A 26,860-nucleotide genomic window follows, 5' to 3' on the forward strand; every position below is an offset into this window, starting at 1 on the left:
ACCTGGACCACAGAATGAGACCCTGTCTCACTTTCCCCTTAAAAAGAAAACAGGAAGCAGTGTTAGTGTTACCTAGTTCTGATCTGGAGAGGGTCGCCCACCCCACCGCATAGTCGTGGACCCAGTAAACAAGGCTGGGTAAGGATTGATGGGTGAGGGCTGATTTAACCCCCTCCTCCAGGGGTGCTCACATCAGCGAGGCGAGCCTCAGAGGCCAGGGCAGGCCTGCAATGGGTCAAAAGAGGGCAGCCTGGGCTACTTAAGGGCTGGGAGAGAAGTGGCACTGCAGGGGTGACCCGGGGTGTGGTGTAGACACATCACTGCGGGGGTGACCCGGGGTGTGGTGTAGACACATCACTGCAGGAGTGACCCGGGGTGTGGTGTAGACACATCACTGCAGGAGTGACCCGGGGTGTGGTGTAGACACATCACTGCAGGGGTGACCCGGGGTGTGGTGTAGACACATCACTGCAGGAGTGACCCGGGGTGTGGTGTAGACACATCACTGCAGGAGTGACCCGGGGTGTGGTGTAGACACATCACTGCAGGAGTGACCCGGGGTGTGGTGTAGACACATCACTGCAGGAGTGACCCGGGGTGTCGTGTAGACACATCACTGCAGGGGTGACCCGGGGTGTGGTGTAGACACATCACTGCAGGAGTGACCCGGGGTGTGGTGTAGACACATCACTGCAGGAGTGACCCGGAGTGTCGTGTAGACACATCACTGCAGGGGTGACCCGGGGTGTCATGGAGACACGTCACTGCAGGAGTGTGACCCGGGGTGTCGTGGAGACACATCACTGCAGGAGTGACCCGGGGTGTCGCGGAGACACGTCACTGCAGGAGTGTGACCCGGGGTGTGGTGGAGACACATCACTGTAGCAGTGACCCGGGGTGTCGTGTAGATGTGTTAGCGATGCTTGCACACAGCACTTCAGGGCACACCAGTGTGGACGTGTGAAGAGAATTAAGCAGAACTGTCCCTCAAGGAACCCACACTCTTCACTGTCACTCATTCTTTCACAGAGTGTCCCCCCTACCCACCCCTGCCTTATCTTAGCCCCCACAATTAATCCATGCTAAAATCCCTTTCTGGCAGGGCAGTGGTGGCGCACACCTTTAATCCCAGCCGGGACAGGAGGATCTCTGTGAGTTCCAGGCCAGCCTGCCTGGTTGACAAAGTGAGTTCCAGAACAGACAGGACTACACAGAGAAACCCTGTTAAAAAAAAAAAAAAAAAAGGAAAGAAAAGAAACCCAAAAATCAAAACCTTTTTCTGAGCTCTGTGTTTAAAAGCACTGGTTGCTCTTCCAGAGCAGAGGACCTGGGTTCAATTCCCAGAGACAGCTTATAACCACGTGTGACTCTAACTCTGAGGTATCTGGTGTCCTCTTCTGGCCTGCCTGGGCACCAGGCACACGTGTTCTGCACAGACATTCGTGCAGGCAATGTTTTTTTTTTTAATTTTTTGAGACAGGGTTTCTCTGTGTAGCCCTGGTTGTCTTTGATCTCGCTCTGTAGCCCAGGCTGGACTCAAACTCACAGAGATCCACCTGCCTCTGCCTCCCGAGTGCTGGGATTAAAGGTGTGCGCCACCACCGCATGGCACAAAATTTAATAACAAATAAATTATAAAAAATTAAAAAAATGTTTTTGTATAGGTGGTATGTGTATGTTTGTGTGGTGTGTGTGCATGAGTGAATGAGTGTGTGCATTTGTGTATTTGTGTCTCTGTGTGTGTGTGAGGTGTGTTTATGTATGTGTTTGTATGTGGTGTGTATATGTGGTGTGTGTGTATTTGTGTGTGGTACATGTGTGTGGTGCGTGTGAATGAGTGTGTGCGTATTTGTGTTTCTGTGTGTGTGAGGTATGTTTGTGTGTGTGTGTGTGTGTATATATTGTCTCTTTTGTTTATTTGGATGTTTATTTGGATGTCTTCTTGATTGCTCTCTACTCTATCTTTTGAAACAGTGTCCTTTACTGAACCTCTATTTGGTAGTTACTGGCTGGCCAACAAGGTCTGGGGACCTGCCTGTCTCTATGTCCCCTGCCAGGATTACAGATGGAGGTAGCCATGCCTGGCTCTTTTGTGTGGATGTTGGAGATCTCCACTCAGTTTAACAATAACCACAAACAACTTTAATTTATGTGCATGGATGTTTTGCCTGCATGTATGTCTGTTCATCATTTACATTCCTAGTTCCCAGGAGAGGCCAGAACAGGTTGTCAAGCCCCCATGGAACTGGAATTATGGTTATGAGCTGCCATGTGAGTGCTGGGAATCAAACCCAGGTCCTCGGCAAGGGCAGCCAGTGCTCTTAACCACTGATCTCTCCATCTCTCCAGTTTCTGTTCACTGTAACATATGGTCTCCTTCTGTGGCCCAGAGCAGCCTTGGGTTTGTGTCTCAGCCTCTGGAGTACCAAGATCACGTGGCTCATCCTTGTGCCTGAATTATTTCAGGATTTAAAAATGGAGCCTGGGCCGATTTGATGCATCAGATAAACCTGCATCTGCGGATCACGTCACATGGTGACCTTTTGCATTTAGACTTCTTGGTGAGGGTCATCCAGGTCAAGAACTGGCTTCTCAGACAGGCAGACAGGCCCTGTATCAGGTCTTTTTTTCCGTTGCTATAATGAAACACTATGACCAGGTAACTATCTGGAGAGAGTTGAATTGGGTTTACGGCTCCAGTAGGTTAGCCTGTGACCTCAGGGTGAACCCTGGTGGCAGCTGGCTAAGAGCTCACATCTGGATCCACAAGAAGAAGGCAGAATACACACTGGGAATGGCTTTTGAACCTTCAAAACACCCCCAGTGACACATCTCCTCCAGCTCTACCACACTTCCCCAGACAGTTCCACCAGCTGGGGTCCATGTGTTCAAATACAGCCTGCGGGGGGCCATGCTCATTCAGATCACTCCAGGCTCCTTCGGGACACTTGCCTTGGTTTATCGACACCCTGGTGGCATCCTTGGGAATCCTCATGGTGCTGGATCCTTCCCTGGCCAGCAGTCCAGATGGACACTTGTTCTTTCGTTCTGCCAGAGCTAGGTGTGTTTGGTGCTGGTCTGGACGGGTGACTCCAGCTATGGTGTGCTGCAGCCCCGATTTCTGACTTGAATGAAATCCCCAGGGGGTTGTTGGGTTTTTGGTTCAGCCTCAGCAAGTCCTTCTGCTTCAGAATGGGAGGGGCAGGGGTGGGGCTCGCTTCCCACCGGTCTTGCTGGCACTCACACCGAGCAGGACTGAGCAAGTCCTTGTACCTTGTCTTCAACAGGAATGTTAACTGGGATGTGGCGAGGAGCCACGAGAGGCCTGCGGATAGGGCTGGCTCTGGTGTTGTGGTGGGGCAGCTGACTGTCACAGATGGACCACAGGGGCCTCAGGGGTTAGTGGCCGGGGTGAGGCAAGCTTCGGGGGGGATTATTGCTTTTACATGTAAACGGCCACATGAGTTAGGGGCTGCTGTCTTCAAGCGCTAGTTCTAGAGGCTTCTCTCAGGTGGTGGTCAAAGGATGGGAATGTACCTCATGCTAGCACACCAGGGTGAGCGGACTGCCAGAATCTCAAGCCCTCAGGAGGCTGAGGCAGGAGGATGGTGAGCTCCAGGCCTGCTTGCTGCAGAGTGAGAGACTGGGGAAGAGAGACAGAGACACACGGAGAGAAACTGAGAGACACAGTAAGAGACAGAGAGTTGGCCCTGACGGCCAGTACAGCACAGCCTCAGCCCTCTCTCTCAAGCCCAAGCCCAAGTGTCCTGGTCAGAAAACGGGGCCAAACAGCCAAACGGACGCCTTGTGTGAGCTACTTAAAAACTGCGGAATTAAAGCTGAGTGTCACGCGTGGCCTGGGGGAGGGGTGTGGGCCACTATTATCCCCCTGAGCCACAGCCTGGGAGGCAGCTGCCTCCGAGTGTCCTTCCGTGAGGCTCCACCTGGATCGTCTCTGTGAACTCTGTTCCTGCAGGGAGGGCTGTGCGAGCGCAGGGCCTCAGAGCCGCGGTTTGAGTCAGGCCCCTGCCAAGGCCGGTTCCGAGGAGAGGTGTGTGGAAGGCCGGCCTGACCCAGTGCGGCCATCAGGATGGCCACTTGGCAGCCCGCGTGAGGATGCGGCCGTCCGCAGGCTGAGAACACCCTCAGCTCACCCCGCACACCTCCATCTTGAGCTTCAAGCTCCAGAATTAGGAGAAAATAAGCGTTTGTCACGTAAGCGAAGCACACGGGACCAGTTTTACCTTATATTGTCATGGCAACTCCAGAAACTGAGTGCTTGGGATTCCTGTCACCTGCTTCGTTTACGACGAGGAGAATTTGAGGGATGCTTTTAAAACACACATTTACTTATTAAATTTCAAAATTAGGCTTGTTTATTTGTGTGTGTATGCATGTGCGTGTGTGTGCATCTGTGTGCTGTAGGACACATATGGAGCTCAGAGTACAACCTAGGGGAGTGGTTTCAGCTTCCGACGCATGCCTGCCTAGGATTGACTTCAGGTCCTGGTTTGACAGCAAATTCCTTTACCCGGGAGCCTTCTCACTTCTAACTGGCCCTATTAGTGTGTGTGCACACATGTATGTGTGTGTGTGTGTGTGTGTGTGTGTACATATGCATGTACATGAGTGCACTCAAGTGTGTGTGCATATGTGCTTGTGAGCGTGTGAGTTTGCACATGTATGTGAGCACTCCTGTGTGCATGTGTATGTGTGTGTGCATGTGTGAATTTGCACCTGTGTGTGTATGTGTTTGTGTGCTCCAGCGAGCATGCACGTGCTTGGGCCTGTCACACACCATGGTGAATGTGTGGAGGTCAGAGGGGAACTCTGAGGTCACTTCTTTTCTTTATGTGGTTCTGGGAATTGAACTCAGGTTTCAAGCATGTTACCCGCTCAGCCCTCTGGCTGGTACAATGCCTTTTTAAAAAGACTTTTTCTTGAATCCTGAATCTAGGTAGAATTAAGAAAAAATTTTTTGTTGACAAAAATTTTTTTTTAAATGTTCTATTTTCTTTCGTTTTAATTTTTATTTTATGTGCATTGGTGTTTTGTCTGATGTATGTCTGTGACAGTGTCAGTTCCCTGGAGCTGGAGTTACAGACAGCTATGAGCTGCCATGTGGGTGCTGGGAATTGAACCCTGGTCCTCTGGAAGAGCAGCCAGTGCTCTTAACCACTGAGCCATCTCTCCAGCCCGACAAAAATTTTTATACAACGTATTTTGTTTTCCCTCCCCTGTGCCTCCCAGGTCCTCCCTGCCTCCCTTACCACCCAATTTTATCTCTCTTTAGAGCATACAAACGAAAAACCAAACCAAGAATAAAACAAAACACCCACAAAATCCACCCAAACACCCTCAAAACCACCAAAGCAGAGATCAAAATAAACGAGCAAAAGACCAGCAAGACAGGAAAAAAGTTTACAGAAACACCCGAGTGAGTTTTGTGTTGGCGTGAGGCCCGCCCTGAAGTGTGGTTAACACACACAGTGACGCTCCCCGGGGAAAACGAGACACCCCAGAACCGATGCACATGAACCCAGAGAGCCGGTGGCAGCACCAACCAGACCCGGCAGGTTCGGGGCAGACGGTCCCGCACCGAGACGGGGTGGTAGACGCGGCTCCCTCCCCACAAGTTAGAATCGGCTGGCTGCCGAGCCGCGTTTCTTTTCAAAACTTTGGGGACAGCGGCACCTAGTGGTCATTCTTTTGTATACAATTTCTGTGGCTCTCCCCAAGGCCCCGCACTAGTGTTTCAGGGCAGTACAGCTTTTCTTTTCTTTTCTTTTCTTTCTTTTTGGCTTTTCAAGACACAGCTTCTCTGTGTTACAGCCCTGGCTGTCCAGGAATTCACTTTGTAAACCAGGCTGGCCTCAAACTCACAGGGATCCACCTGCCTCTGCCTTCCCAAGTGCTGGGATTAAAGGTGTGTACCACCACCCAGTCCTTTTTTAAAAATTTTTGATGCTCAGGCTTCACCTCAACAAATGTCAGACTCCCTGGGTGTGGGAGTCCAGCACTGTCGTAAACAAACACCCAACAAACAAACAAACAACCCTTTCTGCATTATTCTGAAGCTCAGCCCAGGTTGTGAGAATCAGAGCTCGCAGTCTCCACAGCTGATTCCGGTTTGTAGAAGTGTGACTACACTGGTCACTGGTCGGAGAGATGGCACAGCGAGGTTGCTGTCTTGTTTGAGATATTTATTTGCTTGTTTTGGCGAGGCAACCTCTGACTTCTTAGTGTTGGGATTCCTGACACCGGACACCATTCCCAGCTTCTGCTTGTAATTTTAAAAATGTATTGGAGGTCAGTGGGGGTGTGAGTGTTGTCTGTGTGTGTGTGTGTGTGGGGGGGAGTCTGGTGCACCAGCATTTCCCAGGAGCCTGGCACAGGGCTGGGAAGTGTGTGCTCACATTCACTTCTGTGAACTGGATGAGTGAACGGTACTGCCTTCTCCCATACTGCTTAATTATAAATAAGACTTTCACACAATGGATACAGCAGTTGTGTGGTGGAGTTCAGACTGTAACGGGCTCAGCTGAAGGTGACGTGGTCTGTCACGTGACACGCTCATTTGTTTTGTAAGGGCTTTGCTCTCTCTGATCCTAAGAGAGGGTTTTTCTGGGGTTGATAGAGCACATTTGCTAAGAGTGGACTAAGCAGTCAGTGCTCCTCCAGGCTTTCCCCATTCCCTTCACGTGGAAGGGTGGTCTAGCACAGTCTTTCAAATCCAATCAAGCATCCACTTGAAATTTTTCTAGTTTTGAGGTTATTTCTTATAAAATATTCAGTGGCAAGCTGAGCAGGATGGCATGGTCTGTAATCCCGAAGCCGGAGACTCATGAGTTCCAGGCCAGCCCGGGCTACCTAGCTAGACACAAAACAACCAAACCAAGCTAACGTGAATGGCACAGCACACTCAGGAGCTCATTTTCCTGCACGAGCTGCAGGGTCAACAGCTAACACTATTTCCTTTAAATCCACACACCTGTCTCACCCACTGGACTGTGGGCGCCGTGGCCCTGTGGGTCAGTCACTTCTCTGTTGCTCAGATAGAACACCATGACCTGGAGCAATGTATAGAAGGAAGAGCTTATTTGGGGATTACGGTTCCACAAGGGTAAGAGTCCGTCATGGTGGGGAGACACAGCAGTAAGCGGCAGGCATGTTGACCAGAGCAGGAAGCCAAGAGCTCACGTCTTCAAATGCAAGTACAGAGAGAGTGAGTGAGCTGGAAGTAGGCTGTGGCTGTGGTATCCCAAAGCCCACCCCAGGAATGCACTTCCTCCAGCAAGGCTCCACTCCCTAAAGAGAACTAGCTTGGAACAGATTTCTTGGAGAGCTTTGCTCCAGCGTGGAGGCCCTGACTTGCCCTTCGTGGGTGTGGGTGGGACTTGCCTTCCAGGCCAAGCTGGAGACCCCAAGCCTGGTGTGACATGTACCTCTGCAGGTCCCAACGGTCAGGTGGTGGAGACTTGTCTAGGTTACATGGTTGGATTTTGCCTCTTAGATTAAAAAGAGAAACAAGACACTGGCCGCTTGTCTTCTTCCTCTGTTCTGTAGGGAACTTTCTGCTTTTGCTTTCTTACCTGCTACAAATCATTTTGTTTGCTAAAATAAGCCTCAATTGCTTCCTCACTTAATAAAGCTAAAACCAAAATAAAGTGCTTTCCGTGAGGGAGGGGTGGCTGGGGCGCCCCTCCAGGTAGAGTGGGCGTTTTCATCCTAGAGCCTAGGCAGGCTCTGTGTATGGCTGTTTCTGTCCTGAACTTATATATGTGTATCATGTGCATACCCGATGCCCTTAGAGCCAGAAGAGAGCCTGAGATCTCCTAGAACTATAGGTAAGGATGGCTGTGAGCCACATGTAAGTGCTGGGAACTGAACCTGGGTCTGCTTCAAGAACAGCAAGTGTCCTTAACTGCTGAGCAGGCTCTCCAGTGCCAAGATTTAAAAAACATATTTTAGATAATATATGAATGGGTGCAGTTCTGTGTGTGTGAGTACATGTGCCCCGGGAGGCCAGCAGAGGGTGTCGGATCCCCTGGAACTGGGGTTACACTTGTTAGTGAGAGGCCTGATAGAGACTTGGTCCTTTGAAGGTCAGTATGTGCTCTTAATACTGAGCCATCTCTCCAGTCCCTGCCCCGCAATCCAAGTTTCTTGGCTACAGAGATGTGAACATGTCCAGAGGCCCAGATTGTGTGTGTGTGTGTGTGTGTGTGTGTGTGTGTGTGTGTGTGTGTGTGTTGAAGAGGTGGTGTTATTATCTTGGTTGAAGACAGTCACAGGTTTCCCTCTAAAGAGACCGTTATGTTCTCTTGAGTGCAGGCTGGATCCCAGACTTGTTCTAACAGATATTCAATGTGGAGGAAGTTAAAGGTCTAGCCGGCCAGGGCTTGCCAGAGGTCCCGATGCTCCCCTCTGGAGGTGACCGCTGTCGTTGTCTAAGGCTACTGGCTGTCTCCTATGATGCAGGGTGCTGAGTTCAGCTTGACCTTGGGCTGCTGCTGCTCGAGATGTGGGCAGAAGCTGGCGGCGGCTGCGTCTGGGGGAAGGGCCGGGATCTTTGCAGGTAAACTTTAAAGGGATGGAGGGCAGTAGCAAAGCAGAGTTCTGACAGCTCTGGGGCTCTCATGCACACCGGTGCGCGGGGCTGGTGTGCAGGGCTGGTTTCAGGGCTGCGCTGGTTGTCAGGCCTGGCCTAACATGCTGCACACGTGAGCCGTCTTCAGCCCTTGTAGCTGCTCCCTCACAGAAGAACTCCCCTCCAACCAACTGAAGCGGCAAAGACAATGTACCGGGAGGACGCACAGGTGGGCCAGTGGTAGGCACTTCCGGGGCTCTTGTACGCCAAGCGGGCACTCTGCCACAGAGCTGTGTCCAACACCTTTTTCTTTTCATTTTTGAGATGTCCGGGCCGGGCTTGAACTTGTGATTTTCCTGCCTCGGTTTCCACAGACACAGCATGGCAGGTGAGCACCAGCGGGTGTGGCTCCCAGGGGCCTCTCTTTCAGAAGTTGGGGTCCTGAGCTCTGGTTAGACTCGGGGTGGAGATGGGTCCCCCCTGTTATGACAGCAGGCTGCTCTCGGCACCTGTGAGCTTTTCACCCACAGTTCCTCTGTTTCTGCCACTTGGCTCTCTCAGTGCCCAGGGGACCTTTCTCTGTCATCCCCAAACTCGGGGGACCACCTTCTTTCTGCAGCTTCTACTTAAGTGGTTTTGTTTTTTCTTTTGACAGAGTCTCGCCGTATAGCCCTGGCTGGCCTGGAACTCCCTCTGTAGACTAGGCTAAGCTCAGAGAGATCGGCCTGGCTCTGTCTCCCAAGTGCTGGGATTAAAGGCGTGCGCTTCCACGCAAACGCTCTGCCCATTCTGCATTTGCTTGGGTGTTAGGGGCTCACCAGAGTGTGCTTGGCTTGTGCTGGGCTTGTGTGAAGGACTCTGCCTTCTCTCATGCATGGGCACAGTGGGACATGGCAGACTTCAGTACACACTTGAGGTGTAATTGAATCGAAGGCCCAGGAATGGCTCAAGAGCTCTGGCATCGCCCCTTCCTGGTGGGAAGGCATGGGACCAGCACAGCTGTGCTTCTGCAGTCAGGAAAGTGATGCAGCAAGGCTGCTCGCTGGAGCATCCCTTGGCTTTGGGGAAGGAAGTCCAGCTGTGGGTTACAACATGGACCTGGAGACGCTGGGCTGACAAGCTCATCACAGGAAGGCAAACCCTGCATGATCCAACTTACACGAGGTTCCTGAAGCCCCGACACTCTTAGAAAGTGTGGGGGGGGTGTGTGCTTCCAGGGCTGAGGGGAGAAGGGGAATGGGAATAGAGTGAAGGGGTAGGTGGGAAGGGTTCTGGAGGCCGCAGGCATTAGTTATGTTGCTGGACTGAGCATTTAAAAGTAGTTAAGGGGAAGTCTTCTGCGCTGTATGTTTTTATACCGTAATTATAGAAATTATTTATTGTGTAGTGCTGGGAATGGCACACCAGGTAAGCACTCTGTACTGATAACATCCCTTGCCCTGTGCTATAATAGCCATAATAATAATGAAAGGTAATGAGAGTTCAGAACAGGATCACATACGCGCCTGTTAGGTCTTGAGAGACAAGGCTGTGCTGGGAGGTGGGGGCGGGGTGGGGGTGGTGGGGTGAGGCGGGAGGTGGAACTGCTTCATCATCTGGCTCTGATTTGTGAGATCTCACTTGCTCATCAAACTCTGGGCTACCCCATGGCATCTCCATGCTACCTAACCTCCTGTCCTTTGCTGGCTGTGGTGTGGCCCTTTCTCCGCCACCCAGCTGCCAGGCCACAGCTGGAAGCAAAGGCACCAGCTCGTTCACTGCCGCGTTGGTCCTCAGCAGTGGGCAGACACTAGAGCAGCCAGGGTGAAGGATGCAGTTCAGTGAGATTTCCCTCGGCTACAGTAGAGGCCACAGAGGCTGTAGAGACTGCCCTGGCAAAGGCTCTCAGCACAGTGGGTGGCCTCACACCTAGCTTGTCATCCTCCTGCCTCCTCTTCCCAGCTCTTACCTGGGCTTGCCAACTAGTTAGCACTTCTGCTGAACAGAAGGGGCCTTGCGCCTCATTCCCACCTCACAGAGCCTTGCTGTCTTCCCAGGGTGCCGGTGGGGGTGGCGATGGGGGTGAGGAACCACCAGGGCTCCTCTGTTCTGAGAAAGTCCTCCGAGCTGGCTGTGTACATCTAGGAACAACAGGATGAAAACTAATGCCCAGCCCAGCCCTTTCTGCCTTTCCTGTTGGCATGTGATGTTTTACAAAACTGTTTCTCCCTGCAGTGATGCGCATCCCCACACTTCCTCTCTCTTTATTTACTTACATTTTTATTTTTTCTCTGTGTCTTTCACATCATACCATGCAGGCGTTCATCTGGTTCGAGGCCCCTGGTCTCTGCTACACCATCATCAATGGGCCCTCACTGGGACTTGTCCTGGACATCCTGTTGCTGCCCTGTGTCGTGGATATCCTGCAGTCCTGGGTCCACAGGATCGACACACACACACACACACACACACACACACACACACACACACACACACTCTCCAGCAGATCACAGATGGGGTAGAGGTTGGGGTGCACCAACACATAACCTTGGTTCTGAGTCTGGGTAGTTGCAGGGTTGGCCAGCTCTCCCTGTCTTCCCCACCAGGGTGGGCTTTCCAGCATTGTCCTGTCTAATATACCCCCTTGCATCGACCAGTGTGGGGTGAAGGGGCAGGGTCAGTTCTCTGGTTCAAGTCCTCAGAGTGGGCTCTGCCACACCTACACCTTCAGGGCCAGCTCTACCCCACATTTTCTCTTTACTCGTTTTGAACTACTTTTGCAACCAAGGTTAGTTATCCTTAAAAAGGTGTTTTCAGACTTGGAGAAAATGAAAGACTTAAAAAATCAGAAGATTTGGATGTGTTAGAAAGCAGAAATAAGCCGGGTGGTGGTGGCGCACGCCTTTAATCCCAGCACTCGGGAGGCAGAGCCAGGCGGATCTCTGTGAGTTCAAGGCCAGCCTGGGCTACAGAGTGAGTTCTAGGAAAGGCGAAAAGCTATAAAAAAACTAAGAACCCGTCCTGACCGCGCTGCCCAGAGCCATTCTGAACCCCGCTGTGGGATCGGTGCTCAAGAGGATGCAGAAGTGAAGGGCGGGCCTGAGGCAGGGAGGAGGCCATCCTGGAGATGTCTGCTGCTGGGGTTGGTCCTCTGTGTGAAATACATGACTTCAACACTTTGGTAGCTGGACCTTGGTTCTCAGTCTCAGGAGGAGGAAGTGGCCAGATAAGGGCATAGACCTTGATGGCTGACTTTGGGGATGTAATCTGATGGTTTAGCAAGGCAGCGGGAATGGGGGAGAAGGGCAAGGTCTGCCGGAGCCATGCTCACCATGCTGTAGTTGGCCAGAGACCCTTCAAAGGCCATGTAAGAAGTGTGAGGCAGAGTTTGGCATGTGGGAAGCCCATGCCCTGTGAGCTGGATGCCTCAGAGCATCCAGATCTGGTGCCTGGTAACTCCAGGGGGAACTGCTACTATACACCCTACCGGAAAGAAAGTTAGCTTCAGAGTGGTCATTTACCCAGATGACCCAGGCCCGGCAAATCCAGGAGCTGAGCCTCAGCTCTCTCTGAATCTTCCTTATTTATAGTTAGTGCAGGCTTTATGGTCTCTACGTGCTCGGCATCCGTTCTTGCTCAGGCTGCTTTGGGAGTGACGCTCTTGGTTTTGTGTTGAGCCTTGCACTGTATCAGCTGCTTAGTTATAAAACTAACAACCTTCAGAGTCATGAAGGCTGGTGTCTCAGGGGACGGAAATAGAAATTCCCGCTCTGCACCCCCATTCCAAGCCACCACTTGATCCGCCCAGCCCCGACGGCCTCTTCCTTCGTGAACCAGTGGCTGAGATCCAAGGAACAGAATGGGCTTGAGTCAAGTTCCACTCTGGTAGGATACACCTTCTCAGAATAAAGAGTAGAGGGCTGAGGGATCCATGGAAACCTGAGCTCTGCGGGAAGGTGGGACAGCAGGAGGTGGGTGCTCGGTAGACAGCCCATGCAGAAACGGGAGGAATGGGCTGAGGAACCAGTGAGGGGGTGGCACAGCTACCCAGAGTCCCTACTGGAACTTCATTGCCAAGCACCATGCCTTCTGGCTCCCCCATTGCCTGAATCCAGAAACAGTTCTCTCGGAACACTGTTTTTAATGAATTCCTCATAGTAGGTAACTAAGTAACTTTTTTTATCACATTTCACCAACAGCCCTGCCTGATACTCGTTAGGGCCTCCAAGGAAACACAACAAATTCTATCCTATTTCCCAGGACCCTCTGGGTTCCCAGACAAATGGAGGCACACAGCCAAGGATACCGATCGTGGTCAGGACGCCGTCAGTACTGAAATGGAAGAGTTGCAGCTGTAACTCAGTGTTAGAGTCACAGGGACTGCAGGCAGAAGCCTTGAATCTGACCCATGCGGGCAACTAGCTGTAGCTGGCACCAAGTTGGGTGACTCCTGACCTGGAGGACTGGTGGAGACTCTCCTTGCTGCAGCTCATGGCTTGAAAGGATGGAGGGAGGAGCCAGCCAGGGATTCCTTGACTCTTCTCACATTGACCAGGCAGGCCAGTCACCCTCCCCGGAGAAAAACGGACTTAAAGTGTGGAGGCCAGCCAGGGGACATCTCTCTCCAAGGAAAGCACAGGTGAGCACATACCCTCTCTCTTCACAAACTTTAAAAATATGACTGGTTTACTTTTATATGTATTTACATTTGCCTGTATATCTGTGCACTGCCTTCATACAGGGCCCACAGAAGCCAGAAGACGGCACCAGATCCCTTGGAACTGGAGTTAGAGATAGTTGTTGATTGCCACATGGGTGCTGGGAACTGAACCCTGATCCTCTGGAAGAGCAGCCAGTGCTCTTAACTGCTGAACCGTCTCTCCAGCTTGGTATAGTCTCTCTTAACAGAATATAGCATTTCACAGCCCTCTCTCCATTCATCTGATCTGTTTTACAAAAATGAATTTATACCACACATCCAGCTTTTCTGTCTAACAGCATGCCATGGATATTTTTCTGTATTTCTGTATATATACACCACCATTCTCTAAGTGGCTATGTGGTATCCTGTTATTTGATTTATCACGATTTATTAAATTCCTCTTAGCTTTAAATACTAAAGTATTAAGTATTGTATTTCCCCACCAATACAAGTGCTGTCCGTGTCACCACTCAAAATCCTCCTGTGATTTCCTTGGAACGGTCATGGAGGTGAGATAATGTTACAAGTGATTATTGGCTCCAAAGAGATGGTACATGTAAGGGTTTTAATTATCTTTTCCAGATTGCTGTGCAGAAATGTGTTAAATTATATTTTTACCAATAGTACACGGGGAAAAAAAATCCTCTGCTCATTTTATCAATGCTGGCTGGGGAGGTAGCTGAGTAAGTGGAGTGTGCATTCTGTGCGAGCGTGAGGACCTGAGTTCAATCCCCAGGACCCATGTAAAAAGCCAGGACTTGGAGTCCCTGCTCTGGGGAGGAGACATCCCTGGGACTCAGACCAGTCAGTCTAGTGTTCTTGGTAAACTCCAGGCTAGTGAGAGACCCTGTCCCCAAAACAAAGCAAAAAGTGCTCTAGATTCTGTTTGTCACATTTATATACTGTAGCTGGAGTTTTTCTGGTCCTGCCTGGCCCACGGTCAGGACAACTCTCTTTCACCTGCCAGTCCTGCAGCCGCTCAGACCCGACCAAGTAAACACAGAGACTTACATTGGTTACAAACTGTATGGCCGTGGCAGGCTTCTTGCTATCTAATTCTTCTATCTTAAATTAACCCATTTCTATTAATCTATACTTTGCCACGTGGCTCGTGGCTTACCGGTACCTTACATCTCCTGACATCTCCTGTGGCTGGCAGTGTCTCTCTGCCTCAGCCTTCCACTTCCCAGAATTCTCCTCTCTGCTTGTCCCGCCTATATTTCCTGCCTGCCTACTGGCCAATCAGTGTTTTATTTATTAACCAATCAGAGCAACACATTTGACATACAGAACATCCCACAGCAATATACTATTGAGTTTAAGGGAATTTAGCTTTCAGAAGGGACACATTACTGTTTAGCATAGTGGAGATTAAGCAGAATCATCATTGCTCATTTGGGAAGAAACGTCACAGAACTTGGTCACTTTTCCAAGAAGTGTCAGCAGTCAGTACAGGGTCTTTATCCTCAAAGGTATTTTGAGGAAGAATGATGCAGTTTTCTTTTTTTTTTTTTTTTTTTTTTTTTTGGTTTTTCGAGACAGGGTTTCTCTGTGTAGCTTTGCGCCTTTCCTGGAACTCACTTGGTAGCCCAGGCTGGCCTTGAACTCACAGAGATCCGCCTGGCTCTGCCTCCTGAGTGCTGGGATTAAAGGCGTGCGCCACCACCTCCCGGCGATGCAGTTTTCTTATGATATGCTTTATTTCCATCCTAGAGCTACTTCACTTTTAAAAAAATAATGTCCTCCAGGAAGCTGTCTTTATGATAAGGGCATGTGTCATCTGCTCTGTCTATGGCCACTGCCAGCTTTACTGTGGAATGAATGACTTACTAAGAATCAAGAAAGGAGAAATGTGTACCTCCAAAATCGTAGTTTTAAGTTATTTTGAAGTAAAATCTTTATATCCTGATGAAATTGAAAGATTCTTTAAAAATTAAAACTGTTTCAAATGCAAAGCAAAAACTAAGATAAAAACAAGGTGGGTAGCACCTGAGGAATGATACATGAGGATACCCTCCGACTGCCACATGAAAGCGCACACGTGTAGTGGCACCTACATCCACGTGCGCACACATGAACACACACAGTTTATGTGGTGGGAAAACTTAACTGTTTTGATTTGTAATTCTTGCTTAACAAGGTTGGATACTGTGTGTTCGTATGCCTGTCACTCATTTTCTGTCTTTTGCTCCTTTGCTTTTCTGGTGATGTGTTTTTATCTTGACTAAAAAGATCTTTTTTTCTCCATTTTTTTGGTTTTTTTGAGACAGGGTTTTCTGGTGTAGTCTTGGCTGTCCTAGAACTCACTCTGTAGACCCGGCTGGCCTTGAACTCACAGAGATCCTCCTGCCTCTGCCTCCTGAGTGCTGGGATTAAAGTCTGACTAGAAGGATCTTTGAGCCTGGCACACAGCTGTGATCCCTGTGTAATCACTGTGTAAAGCAGAGGCAGAGGCAGGAGGATTGTGAGTTTAAGGCCTGTCTGGGCTATTGTTGAAAAACAGTCTTTGTATATAAAGGACAGCAGCTTGTATCCTTCAATTTTCTCTCCCATTTGCAGTGCAGATTTCTGATCTTATTGAATTTATCTGACAACACCCCCCCCCACGCCCCAAAAAAGAGTTTCTATGATTCTGGTGATCAGGATACTGATAAGAACCTTCTGGTTGTCACCTTTGACACTGTTTCCATAGGCTCTTTAACTTCTAAAAAGAGGGCCTCAGATGCCCATGAGCCACATGTGGGGAATATGCTTTCCGTTTGTTTTCTTGAGAGAATCTTGCCAGGGAGCTGAGGTGGGAGCCATCACCTCCAGCTTGAAGTCTACGTTTACCCCCACAGTCACTCCGTGGGGGGTTGTGTTCCTTCCAGGTCTTGATCTAATGTCCTTCAGACTCTTCTGTAGGGTTCCTCTCCTAGGCTTAGTTTAGGGAATTCCTGGTGTTTGCTCTAATAATATAACAGAAGGCAGAGCTTCACCTGAGTGTGGTGGTTCACACGGATCTCCCAGCACTTGGGGACTGATGTAGGAGAGTTGCTAAGAGTCTGAGATTAGCCTGGGCTACACAACAACACCTTATCTCAGAACAACATCCTCCTAAACAAACAAGTCAGGCAAACAAACAAACAAATGCACACAAGCATAGCTCAGGGAGACCCAGTGTTAGTAAACCAGAGCCTCAGTAGCTGAGGGCTGGACGAGGTCATGAGCAGCTCTGGGAGGAGACAGGAGGACACTTTAGCAAGAATGTAGAGGCTAATGTCCAGGTGGAGGCTAAATAGAACTGGGGCCTGGGAAACTGAAGGATGTGCTTTCTGTGATGGTATGCGTGCATGCGTGTGTGCGTGTGTGCAGGCCTGTGTCCATGTACACAAATGGGTGGATGCTAGCATGACAGATGTGCCAAGGATTTGCTGTAGTAGGGTCCTGTTGTTGCTGTAACAGATGAACACAAACTTAGAGGCTTGAAACAAACACATGTATATTCTCTAAGTTTTGGAGGTGAAAACGCCGAAATTAAGATGTGAGCAGGGCTGCTCTGTTTCTTGGCTAGCTGTCCGTTTAACCTCACAGCCTGGGAAATAGCAGTCACCTGCAGATCTCTCCTTCTCTCTGACCTCTGCTCCTGGCCTTGAATCTAGCACCTTTCTCTCTGCCCCTCCAGGTGAGGAGGATGGAACCAGGGCTATGGGCCATGCATATGGTAGGCTAGTGATGTCCTGCGTGGAGTTTAGTTCCAGCCGTCCTGTTTTCCTCCCCCATGAGGACTGTGTGAGTCTACACCGGCTCTTAGGATGATCCAGGAAAACCTCTCCATCTCACTATCCATCACTTAATCCCCTTTGTTATGTAAACTTATGTGACCACAGGCTTTGGGGATCATGATTTCTGAGATAAAGTGTCTTGTGGAGCCCAGGCTAATCTCAGACTCTTAGCAACACTCCTGCCTCGTCTTTGGGGACATCCTTATGTCCACATGGGGGTGTGCTACCTTCTACTCCAGGGCTGATTCAGGGAGAGTAAGGGCGATGATGGTGATGATGAGGAGAGTGTCTGTTAAGGAACTTTGAATCAAGAGCCCCGAATTACCACTTACTAGACATATCTGTAGGAGATGCAGACAATTTACCCATCCTCCGGAGGCAGAGAAGTCACGACTGTAAATCAGGAAATGTCAACAGTAGGAAGAGTCAACCACATAGCAGCTAAACCAAGAACCACGGATTTCTGTGGAGCCCTTCCTTTGGAAAAGGGTTTTCTAGCTCTTCACAGTCTGGGATGAATTTACATACTTGTCAAGAAATATTTATTTATGTATTTGCTGTTACTGTTATTTTTTTGGTGAGGTTAGGGAGTATTGAGATGGAGTCTCTTATAACTCAGGCTGATCTTGAACTTGCTGTGTAGCAGATGACTTGGAACTCTTGAAAAATTACTTAGTTTGATTTTTTTTATGTGTGTGTGTGTGTGTGTGTGTGTGTGTGTGTGTGTGTGTGTGTGTATGTGTGTATGTGTCTTTCTGTGCACGTGCCCAGTATGTGGCTGCAGTGGGAGCCAGAAGAGACCGCCTTGTTTCCTTCTTGACTGTGTTGACGCGCCTTCCCTTATCACTCACTAGTGTGCTATTTCATCTCCACGAGCTTCTGTATTTCCTGTCCTTTCGATTGCTATTGATTCAGGCTTTAGTCCATTATAGTCAGATAGAATACAAGGATACTTGTTGAGATTTGCTTTGTGCTCTGTAGATGTATAATTATGTCTGTATGATCAATGATTCCATTTAGCATCAATTTATTTATTTATTCCTTTATTTTGGTTTTTCGAGACAGGGTTTCTCTGTGTAGCTTTGGAGCCTTTCCTGGAACTCACTCTGTGCCCAGGCTGGCCTCAAACTCATAGAGATCAATTTCTTTATTTAAAAAATATTTATTTTTAATTATGTGTATGTGTGTGTTATCAGTGTGTATGTGTGTATGCACACATGAGTGCAGGTGCCCTTGGAGGCCAAAGGAGAGCATTGGAACCCCTGGAGCTGGAGTTACAGATAGTTGGGAGCCACTCAGATCAGCCGCCTCACGCGGGTGCTGAGAACTGAACTCAGGTCCTTGGTAAGAACAGTAAAAGCTCTTAACCCTGAGACGTCTCTCCTGCCCTGACCTGAAGTCTGGACCTTCCTGCTTCCACCTCCACAGTGCTGAGATTCCAGATGTGAGCCAGTGCTCCCACCTCCACAGTGCTGAGATTCCAGATGTGAGCCAGGGCTCCCACCTCCACAGTGCTGAGATTCCAGATGTGAGCCAGGGCTCCCACCTCCACAGTGTTGAGATTCCAGATGTGAGCCAGTGCTGACACATTGCTTTTGCTCTCTGATAGACGATAAGTGCTCAAGGAGAGCTATCCTAACATCTGCACCTCCTGATGCACCCCTAAAACAAAGCAGCAGTCAGGATGAAGGAAACCAAGCGTAAAAGATGGGGTGGTGGCTGGGTGTGTGAGGAGGAACCTGAGGAGGAACTGGAGGAACCCTGAGCTCACCATGGCTTCCTTGTCAACACCCGCCAGCCGGCGAAGAAGCTTGCCAGCAAGCCTAGACACAGCCTTGCTGGTGTCTCCTCAGATACACCAAGTTACTGTGGGAACCCTGGAAGGTCATGGGGTCAAGAGGAAGTGGGAGGAGCTGAGCAACACACTGACTGCCTTGAGGAAAGTGTATATACACAGGATTAAAAAAACATGTAAAATCAAATTAACATTTGTATAGCATATATTTTCTATAATTCTGCCTTTAATTATCACACGACTATTATGTTTAAATGTTTGTAACTTATTTAAAAATTTTAATATTAGTATATGGTTGGGTCTTTAATTGGCATTTAAAATTTAATTTTTTTTTTTTTTTTTTTTGGTTTTTCGAGACAGGGTTTCTCTGTGTAGCTTTGCGCCTTTTCCTGGAACTCACTTGGTAGCCCAGGCTGGCCTCGAACTCACAGAGATCCGCCTGGCTCTGCCTCCCGAGTGCTGGGATTAAAGGCGTGCGCCACCACCGCCCGGCTTAAAATTTAATTTTTTTAAAAATTGTTTTCAAGATAGGGTTTGTCTGTATAGTTCTGGCTTGCTTTGTAGACAAGGCTGGAACTTGCTTTGTAAACAGGCTGGCTTTGAACTTAGAACTCCACCTGCCTCTGCCTCCCAAGTACTGGGATTAAAGGTGTGCACCATCAGGTCTGGCTTAAAATTTTTTTTTTATGTGTATGATGTTGTGCCTGTATGTCTATTCACCATGTACATGTCTGGTGCCTGTAGAGACCAGAAGAAGGCATCAGATCTCCTGAAATTGGAGTTACAGATGGATGTGAGCAGCTACGTGAGTACTGGGAACCAAACCCAGGTCCTCTGCAAAAGCAACAAGTACTAGCTGCTGAACCATCTCTCTATCTCCCCTGAAAGGGGCTTCCTTAAACTGTGCACACATGCACAGAGGCATATATGTCTATATAAATTGCATTTATGTAGTGTGTGTGTGTGCATATGCGCACATGCACAGAGGCGTATATGTATATTATAAAATTGCATTTATGTAGTGTGTGCGTGCATATGCACACATGCACAGAGGCGTGTATGTATATTATAAAATTGCATTTATGTAGTGTGTGTGTGTATATGCACACATGCACAGAGGCGTGTATGTATATTATAAAATTGCATTTATGTAGTGTGTGTGCGCATATGCACACATGCCTAGGTACTCATGTGAGAGGACAACTTGCTCTAGTCAGGTCTCTCCTTCCACCGTGTGGAACAAGGAACAGACTCAGCAGCAGTCTTGGTGCCAAGCACATTAACCTGCTGAGCCATCTTGATGGCCCCCGGTCTCTGATTTTTGAAGCAGGGCCTTACTACATAGGTCAGGATGATCTGGAACTCATGATCTTCCTGCCTCAGCCTCCATATATGCCTGGGTTAGAGGAGTGTACCTCACTGGTTTGTGTCAAGTTGACAAAAAACTAGCCAGCCCAGTGGTTCATCCACACGCTCTGGAACACAGGAGTCTTTTTTTTTTTTTTCCAGTTGTCTGACCAGAAAGAATTGGAGTGTTCTCTGAAGGTGTGCTGTTCGTGTCTGTCTCAGTCTCCTGACTTGGGACCCTCTGTGTGAGAGCTGTGTGATTCAAGAGGGCTGAGGTCACACATGTGCTGAGTGTCTTCAGGTCTTGGCCACCTTTTCTGATCTGCCTGCTACTGTCCACTTTGGTGTTCCGGGAGGATTTTATACTGTAACCAGCAGGAAGGAGTCTAGGATGCAATTTCCTAATCTTGATTGGCATTTGGAGTCCTCATACGTCCGAGTCAATGCTCGCTCTGCATCTGCTTCCGAGGTGTCAGCCATTTAATTCACTGTTTCCTGGCCTGGTGCTTCCTGCCTGGCCCCCCTTTCCCTCTCTCTTCAGCTTCCCTCAGTTCTCTGCTGTGATTCCTTCTGGAACACGGCTGAACGTAGTCCCAAGGTTCTCTTCCTATGGGTCTTTGCAGCAGTCACTGTCATTGTGCACATGTGTGTGTGTGTGTGTGTGTGTGTGTGTGTGTGTGTGTGTGTGTAGTATCTTGAGTTCAATGTCTATTGGTAGAAGTATTAAGGCAACTCCACGTAGTTAAAAGGGAGGTTTATTTTGTGGGGTAACTTATAAGTGAAGTGATAGGTTACAGGGTCCAGGAAAGGTGTAGCACAGTCCAGTGGTGTTCCCTGGAGAACTCTGCTTGGATCTACCTTCAGTGTCCAGGATCCAGGAAACAAGAGGGCTGGCACATCTGGATCTCAGGTCTTAAGGGCTTTTCTCTGGGCCTCACCTTGTAGGCATGACAGTTACCGGAAGCCTCAATGCGGGTAGTACTCAGGGCAAAGCTGGAACATCTACTCACTAAGCTCTCTAACACAGTGTATCCTCAAATCACATAGGTTTTAGAGACTCCAAGACCTTTATGAAGAGGGTAGTGGAGATCTTTTCTAAAGCCCCTCTCGTTCTGAAGACAGGTGTGCACATTGTATTATGTAGGTTTTTGTCTTCCGTTTAGCCTTGTCTTTGTTTATGGAAGCTTTTTTTGGCTTGCTTTCCCTGCTCTATTTGTGTACTTGAGCTGAACCTTCCTACAGAATGTGGACTTTTCATTCTACTGCTGTCTTAGAATCCAGGTGGAAAGACAGATACGTGCACATCCCACCCAGAAAGTGAGCCTGCATCAGGAAATGAGCTGCATCAGGAAGTGAGCCTGCATCAGGAAGTGAGCTGCATCAGGAAGTGAGCCTGCATCAGGAAGTGAGCCTGCATCAGGAAGTGAGCCTGCATCAGGAAGTGAGCCTGCATCAGGAAGTGAGCCTGCATCAGGAAGTGAGCTGTATCAGGAAGTGAGCCTGCATCAGGAATTGAGCCTGCATCAGGAAGTGAGCTGTATCAGGAAGTGAGCTGCATCAGGAAGTGAGCCTGCATCAGGAATTGAGCCTGCATCAGGAAGTGAGCCTGCATCAGGAAGTGAGTCTATGTCAGGAAGTGAGCCTGCATCAGGAAATGAGCTGCATCAGGAAGTGAGCTGCATCAGGAAGTGAGCCTGCATCAGGAATTGAGCCTGCATCAGGAAGTGAGCTGTATCAGGAAGTGAGCTGCATCAGGAAGTGAGCCTGCATCAGGAATTGAGCCTGCATCAGGAAGTGAGCCTGCATCAGGAAGTGAGTCTATGTCAGGAAGTGAGCCTGCATCAGGAAATGAGCTGCATCAGGAAGTGAGCTGCATCAGGAAGTGAGCTGCATCAGGAAGTGAGCCTGCATCAGGAAGTGAGCTGCATCAGGAAGTGAGCCTGCATCAGGAAGTGAGCCTGCATCAGGAATTGAGCCTGCATCAGGAAGTGAGCCTGCATCAGGAAGTGAGTCTGCATCAGGAAGTGAGCCTGCATTAGGAAGTGAGCTGCATCAGGAAGTGAGCTGCATCAGGAAGTGAGCCTGCATCAGGAAGTGAGCCTGCATCAGGAAGTGAGCCTGCATCAGGAAGTGAGCTGCATCAGGAAGTGAGCCTGCATCAGGAAGTGAGCTGTATCAGGAAGTGAGCTGCATCAGGAAGTGAGCCTGCATCAGGAAGTGAGCCTGCATCAGGAAGTGAGCCTGCATTAGGAAGTGAGCCTGCATCAGGAAGTGAGCCTGCATCAGGAAGTGAGCTGCATCAGGAAGTGAGCCACTTCCCGTTAGTATCACCCTTCATTCTGAGCACTCACAAGAGAGAAGTGTGAGAACTACCACAAATTCAGAGGAAAAATTTCAAGTTCAACTCCTGAATGTTTTCCCTTGAGTAGAGGTCTTGCTCTGTAGCCCAGGCTGGCCTTGAATTCAGGACCACCTTCTTGCTTCAGACTTTCAAGTGCTGGAATCATAGGCGTCAGCCCTCACACCCAGCTAACTTCCTTCTGGACTGCCTTTTGCCATTAGCTCTGATGTTAGCTATGCCCCCAAGGAGGAGGTGGTTTCTCTCTAGGAGGGTGGGGGCAGGTATGTACTTTCCTAGGATTTTCCTTCCTGTTTTGGAGCCTTCAGCTAAAGAAGGGAGCATTTGCATGCTGGTCACAGGGCCAGGCAGATGGCAATTTTCTGAGGCACCTGTTTTCCAGCTGTTTGTACCCCTCCAAGGAGGGCAGAGTGTACATGAATAAATAGAAAAAAATTCCACAGACTCTGGTTAGGATGCTAGTAAGTAGACAAATAGAATAAATGTTAAACAAAAATCAGTGCCTAGGGATATTTGTGTATATGTCATATTTTGCCCAGTGTGCATGTATTAATCTTTCACTGGGAAGGGTGAATTGGCATTAACTTAATCTGGTGCCATGCTCAGAAGTCCCTGGGCCCATTTTCCATTTGGAGTGAAATCAAGAAGATTAGGATGTAAGCCTGATCCTTTTTTTCTCCCATACCTTGTGAAAGACAAGCCTCTTGTGTTTTGGGGTGATGTAATTTTCTTCATGGGAGAGGAGCATGCGGTTAGTGCTTGTCTCCCCTCTGAGTCTGCCTTTTGATTCAATTATCCTGTAGGAGTAATCTTTTAGTAGAGTGTTCTGTTGTAGCTTTAATGCCATTTCTGATTTTGCCTATGTGGACAGGCCTGAGTCTCCTCCAAGTGTTCAATTAGGATAAGTTACGAGAACCCAGTGGGGGACGTGACATTGGATATTATACCAAAGCCATTTATGCTCTCAAATAATGATGTCTCTTTTCTAGAAACACATAATTATATTTGGAATTCATGATAACGTTCTCCAGTATTTCAAAATCCAGACCACAAACAGATAAAGTATCAGGGGAAGGCAAATGCTTTTGATGTGTCCGAGTTAATTTCCTTCCCAAGTCATTGTGCTTTGTCTAACAGTAAGTGAATGAGCACTCACCAAAACATGAGAAGGTTGTTGTTCAAGTGTTCCGCTCTGAACATTGCCCAGATTCACTTGAACATACTCTGTCAACGAGAAGAATGCTGAGGAGGGATAGCACAGGCCCAGAAGAGGTTGGAAACCTAAATTAGGCATTGCCTCTAAACATTTTAAAGATGTTTATTTAAGTTATAGAAATAATACATGAACAGTTACTTAATATAAAAAAGTGCAAATAATACTTGCTTAAATATATTACAACATGAAGTAAAAAAATTCTGTGAGAAATTTGGGAATATATCTTTTCATGGCTAATACCTATAATTTAGCATTTTAAAAAAATAATAAACTAATTTTGTAGCTGCCCATTAAAGTATGTAATTTATTATTTCAGTTTCTCTTTCTAATATTTTGCATTTTGGTTTGCCTTCTTTAGCAAGGAGATTTATTATGTAATCTTCTAAAGTGTAGCACTTTTGTTTTTGCCCACTAATGTCTCTATTTTTGCAGTTTGCTCTGATGAATCCATCACTGTGGTATCTCACACTTTTTTTCACAAGTGTCTTAATCTCCTGCTAAACCGTAAGCTCCTTGAATAGTGCAAGTCTGAATCCTGTGTTTTCTTGTTCTATGACATTGAAAGAACATTGCATACAGTAGTTGTTAAGTAAATGCTTTCACTCCACAGACATGATAGACCTGCAGATGAACATTAGATTAATTCCCATCTGCTTCCCTGGGGTTCATGTTATTCTCAGGAGATGATGGTGCTGGTGGTACAAATCTTTGCTATTTCCAGCAGCGGTTGTGATTTGACTTGACTCTGTTCTCTCTCTCTCTCTCTCTCTCTCTCTCTCTCTCTCTCTCTCTCTCTCTCTCTCTCTCTCTCTCTCTCTCTGGAAGAAGGGTTTATTTGAACTCATGATTTAAGAAGGGTGTATACAGTTCATTACTGTGGGGCAGGCAGGCAGGCAGCAGGACCAGAAGGCACTCGGCACAGGGCTGTCATCCAGGACTCGTGATAGTCCTCTGGGCTCCAGCAGCTCTGGGTAGCCCTGCCTCCCCGGCTCTGCTGCCTGCAGCATACACACAGTTCTTGGGACCAGCTCCACTCTACACCTACAGCTTTCACTGGTGGGTGTCACATGGCCTTGGCGTCTCTATTGCAATTTAGGCTCCATTTTCCATCTTCTGCAATGACCTCTCAGGACCTCCTGGCGGGGAGTCCATCCTTACCACACACTGCCTGGCTTCGGCAGATTTATGGAACCCCGATATAGGCTCCGTGGTCTGTCCACTGCCACATCTTGCATGTCTGCAGAGCCAACACTGTGTTGACAGCACTGCTGAATTCTGCTCCAGCTCCCTTCTACCGAGGCTGTGACGACCCCTGGCTCCATCAGGGAAAACTCTCTTCTCAACAGTTGCACAGGACGCCCCTTCAGAAGCGTTCTCAGGTCATGCTTAAATCATTGGAAGTTCCACAGATTAGAGCCTTCGATTGGTGGGCTCTTGCCTGCAGTGTCCCAGGGCAGAGCAAGAGGTTTCTCTGTAACGACGTGAGTCTGTCTGTCAATCACAGTTGCTTTCCCAGCATTCCCTGTCTACGGCTTTCAGCCCCTCGTGCCCCTTTCCTTGCGGACCTGCGCAGTTTCTATCTCTCCGCCACACAGGCTGTCTTCGCTGTGGACCTGGTGACAGTTATTGCAGGAAGCGATAGCCATGTCACAGTACGACACTGGATGTTAAATTGCCTTGAAGTTTGCTCTTCCGAACAACCTACCCAGTCAGCTTTAATCCAGTCTTCCGCGAGTTCTCAGGACATGGGCAGAAGACAGGCGGATTCTTTGTCGGGTTGTAACATGCGTGGCAGCTAATCTAGTTCCCAACAGATTTTGTTCTTCTCGGAAACTTCGTGATCCAGGCCTCCTCTGGCTGCATTTCCTTTTTTTTAAAAAAATTTATTTTTTGGTTTTTAGAGACAGAGTTTCTTTGTGTAACAGCCCTGGCTGTCCTGGAACTCCCTCTGTAGACCAGGCTAGACTTGAATTCACAGAGGTCCACCTGCCTCTGCTTCCCGAGTGCTGGGATGAAAGGTGTGCGGCCCCCCCCCCCCACTTCTGCCTGCATTCTGGCTTTCCAAATTCTTACCAGAGTGTCCCATTCAACTCTACTTTCTAGGATTTCTTTGACCACTGCTCCAAACTCTTCCACATTCTCCTAACAACCAGTTCCAAAGGTCTAAGGACCACACAGTCAGCAATGGCCCCACCCCTCCGTGCGAATTTCCTGCGCTAGCTACTTACCTTGTTGTGACAAAATATTGGACAAGCCAGTAAAAGAAGGCAGGTTTGATTTTGGCTAATGTGAAGCCATTAATGGTTAAGAATGTTAGACCTTCTTAAACGAAGGGACACAGTCCATCACGGTGGCAAGCGCCTGGTGGCTGTCACACTTCATCTGCAGTTAGGAAGTAGTGATTCTTTTTTAACGAAAGAATAAGCTAGGTATGGTGGCCCGTGTCTATAATCTCAGCACGGAAGAGGCCGGGGCAGACGCACTGTTGCAAGCCCCAGAGTGAGACTTGGTCTCCAAACAAAAACCAAACAAAGAATCTGTTGAGTTTCATCTTATGAAGAGTTTGGGAAAAGGGAAATGAAACCAACATTTAGGTTTGAAAGTGGGGTAGAGGCCAAGCACCCTCTCTTCTATGATGCCATTCTCCCCTCCCCACCCTCCTCGTATACATATGGTCCCCAAGCTCTGGAATTACATCAGGGTCAAGGTGAACATCCCCTCCTCTGTAGAGAGGACTGCGAAGTCTGAAAGTCTGCTGGTGTCAGAGGGAAAACTGGGTTTTCAGACTGATTCCACGGAGTAATTTTTGTCAGTGGTGACAAGGACAGAGGCATGGCTGTGTGCCAGTCGCCCACAGCAGTCTTAGCAATTCTCTCTTTTGGAGACCCCAACTTAGGGAAAACCAGATCCTTGGCTTTGATGCAGAAGGGAATTTCAAGATGAGCCAGTATGAAGCCGAATTGGAATTTATTGAGACTTCAATAATAGAGCTTCATCATGAGGGTTGAGAGAGAGGAGGCACCGGGAAGGAGGTCGTAAGACACAGGAGAGCACGGACGTGGGCTTCCCCGAGAGTCACTCTACACAATAGCCATTGTCTTTACAGTA

The 26,860-nt window shown here is 48.6% G+C and overlaps 1 long non-coding RNA gene across 4 annotated transcripts in view; it reads left to right on the forward strand.

Moving 5' to 3' along the window:
* LOC128108335 (uncharacterized) overlaps positions 1 to 24,033 on the forward strand; it is a 75,149-nt gene extending 51,116 nt beyond the window's left edge. For 3 of the 4 annotated variants that reach the window (XR_008217433.1, XR_008217435.1, XR_008217439.1), the window contains 2 exons: positions 12,830 to 13,208; positions 13,311 to 13,648. This is a non-coding gene — a long non-coding RNA (uncharacterized LOC128108335). Of the gene's footprint in view, positions 1 to 12,829; positions 13,209 to 13,310; positions 13,649 to 21,451 lie in introns of those variants that run through there. The other variant, XR_008217436.1, reaches the window with a different exon arrangement.
* The last annotated feature ends 2,827 nt before the right edge of the window (positions 24,034 to 26,860 follow it).

Source organism: Peromyscus californicus, unplaced genomic scaffold (assembly GCF_007827085.1).
Source record: "Peromyscus californicus insignis strain IS unplaced genomic scaffold, ASM782708v3 Scaffold_13__1_contigs__length_99412109, whole genome shotgun sequence".
In the NCBI taxonomy this organism is placed as follows: domain Eukaryota; kingdom Metazoa; phylum Chordata; class Mammalia; order Rodentia; family Cricetidae; genus Peromyscus; species Peromyscus californicus.